Genomic DNA, 3,174 nt, shown 5'->3' with positions numbered 1-3,174 from the left:
CAGTTTGGAGCTATTATTACAATTAAAGTGGCTACAATATATACAAGTCTTTATGTGGGTAAATGCTTTCATTTCATTTGGGTATATTCCTAAGAGTGGATGGCAGGGAGAATGTTTAGCTTTTTAAGAGAATGCCAAACTATTTTTCCAAAGTAGTTGTATCATTTTATATTCCCATCTTTTAGAGAGTTAATTCATTTTATGCATTCTTTGCATTTCTTTTTCTTTCTTTTCTTTTCTTTCTTTCTTTCTTTTTTTTTTTTTTTTAAGACAGGGTCTTGCTTTGTTGACCAGGATAGAGTGCGGTGGTGAAATCTTGGCTCACTGCAGGCTTGATTTCCTGGGCTCATGCGATCCTCCCATCTCAGCCTCCTGAGTAGCTGGGACTACAGGTGCACACTACCATGCCTGGCTAATTTTTGTAATTTTTGTAGAGGCGAGGTTTCATCATGTTGTCCAGGCTGGTCTCAAACTCCTGAGCTCAAGCCATCCACCCACTTCTGTCTCCCAAAGTGGTGGGATTACAGGTGTGAGCCACCGTAACCAGCCTATCTCCACTCTAATCTTTATTGTTTCTTTCCTTCTGCTAGCTTTGAGTTTAGTTTGTCTTCTTTTTCTAGTTCCCTAAATTGCAAAATTAGGTAGTTGATTTGAGATCTTTCTTGTTGTTTTTTAATGTGTTTATTTATGGCTATAAATATCTCCTTTAGCATTGTTCTCACTGGTTTTCATAAGTTTTGGTATGTTGCGTTTTTATTTTTCATTTATCCGTAAGTATTTTCTTTTCTCTTTTTTGAGACAGTGTCTTGCTCTGTCACCCAAGCTGGAGTGCAGCTGCATGACTGTGGCTTACTGCAGCCTTGACCTCCCAGGCATTTTTTTTTGAGATGGGGTCTCCCTCTTGTTGCCCAGGCTGGAGTGCAATGGTATGATCTTGGCTCACTGCAACCTCTGCCTCCCGGGTTCAAGCAACTCTCCTGCCTCAGCCTCCCTAGTAGCTGGGATTACAGGTGCGCACCACTACGCCTGGCTAATTTTTGTATTTTTAGTAGAGATGGGGTTTCACTATGTTGGCCAGGCTGGTCTCAAACTCCTGACCTCATGTGATCTGCCTGCCTTGGCCTCTTAAAGTGCTGGGATTATAGGCGTGAGCCACTGCGGCCGGCACTCCCAGGTGTAAGTAATCCTCCCACCTCAGCCTCCCAACTAGTTGTGACTACAGGTGTGTGCAATCATGCCTGGCTAATTTTTTTATTTTTTATAGTAATGGAGTCTCACTATGTTGCCCAGGCTGATCTCAAACTCCTAGGCTTAAGCGATCCTCCTGCCTCTGACTCCCAAAGTGCTGGGATTGCAGAGGTGAAACATGTGCCTGGCTTCTCCAAGGATTTTCTGATTTCCCTTGTGACTTATTTGATCCATTGGTTCTTACTAAACAATACACTCATATTGTTTAATTTCTACAAATTTGTAATTTTTCTAGTTTTTCTTTTATTATTTCTTTCTAACTTCATACTTTGTGGTCAGAGAAGACACTTGATATGATAGCTATCATTTTTAGTCTATTGAAACTTAAGTTTTAGCCTAACCTATGATCTATCCGGAATAATGTCCCATGTGCACCTGAGAAGAATGTGTATTTCATTGTCATTGTGTAGAGTGTTTGGAACGTATGTTAGATCTAGTTGGTTTATTATGTTGTTCAAGTCCTCTATTTTCTTACTTACCTTCTCTCTAGTTCTATTCATTACTGCAAGTGGAAAATTGAAGACTTTATCATTCTAGAAGTGTTTCCCCCTTCAACTCTGTCAATGTTTGCTTCATATATTTTGGTGATGTTATTAGGTACCTAAGTGTTCATCATTGTTATATCTTTGCTATATTAAGTGTTTTGTTAGTATGTACATATATAGTGTCCTTTGGCGCTCATAACTGTTTTTGATTTTAAGTCTATTTTATCTTAAATGAATATAGTATAGCCACCCCTGCCTTCTTTTGGTTATTATTTTCGTGGTTTTTTTTTCTATTTTTGAGACAGTCTCACTCTGTCACCCAGTCTGGAGTGCAGTGGTGCAATCTCAGCTCACTGCCACCTCGGCCCCCTGGGTTCAAGTGATTCTCCTGCCTCAGCCTCCCAAGTAGCTGGGATTACAGGCATCCACCACCATGCCCGGCTAGTTTTTGTATTTTTAGTAGAGATGGGGTTTTGCCATGTTGGCCAGGCTGGTCTTAAACTCCTGATCTCAGTTGATCTGCCTGCCTCAGCCTCCCAAAGTGCTAGGATTACAGGCGTGAGCCACTGTGCCCCACCTGGTTACTATTTTTGTGAAATATCTATTTTCATCCTTTCACTGTTTTGTTTTGTTTAGAGGCTGGGTCTCACTATGTTGCCCAGGCTATATTTGAAATCCTGGGCTCAAGTGATCCTCCTGCCTCAACCTCCCAAGTAGCTGGAACTACAGACAAATGCCACTGTGCCCAGCCTTCCTTTCACTTTCAACCTATTTTTTAAACACCCCCGCCCCCTGCTTTCCCCCCAACATTTTTTTTTTTTTTTTTAGACAGTCAGTCTTGTTGCAGTATTGCCCGGGGTTAGAGTGCAGTGGCATAATCACAGCTCACTGCAGTCTCGACCTCCCAGGCTCAAGTGATCCTCCCACCTAAGCCTCCTGAGTAACTGGAACCATAGGCATGTGCCACCATGCCCAGCTAATTTTTAAAAATTTGTTGTAGGGCCAGGATCTTGCTATGTTTCCAGGCTGGTCTTGAACTCCTGGACTCAAGTGATCCTCCTGTCTCAGCTGGCCTCCCAAAGCATTGGGATTATAGGAATGAGCCACCGTGCCCAGCCAGGATTGTTGATTGACAGTTGTTTTCTTTTCCCTTTTAGCACTTTAATTATATCAGCTCAGTACCTTCTGGCATCCAAAGATTCTGGTGAGAAATCTGCTATAATTCTTATTGAGGGTTTCTTATATGTGACAAGTCACTTCTTTCTTGCTGCTTTCAGGTTCTTTGTCTTTCGTTTTTGACAGTTTGATTATAACGTGTCTCACTATGGGTCTCTTTGAGTTCATTCTACTTCAAGCTCATTGAGATTCTTGGATTTTTTTTTTTTTTTTTTTTGAGATGGAGTCTTGCTCTGTTGCCCAGGCTAGAGTGCAGTGGCGCAGT

The sequence above is a fragment of the Colobus angolensis genome, unplaced genomic scaffold, assembly GCF_000951035.1.
Source record: "Colobus angolensis palliatus isolate OR3802 unplaced genomic scaffold, Cang.pa_1.0 Scaffold106, whole genome shotgun sequence".
Taxonomy (NCBI): domain Eukaryota; kingdom Metazoa; phylum Chordata; class Mammalia; order Primates; family Cercopithecidae; genus Colobus; species Colobus angolensis.
The sequence above is the reverse complement of the archived record's forward strand: the minus strand, read 5'-3'. Positions refer to the sequence as shown.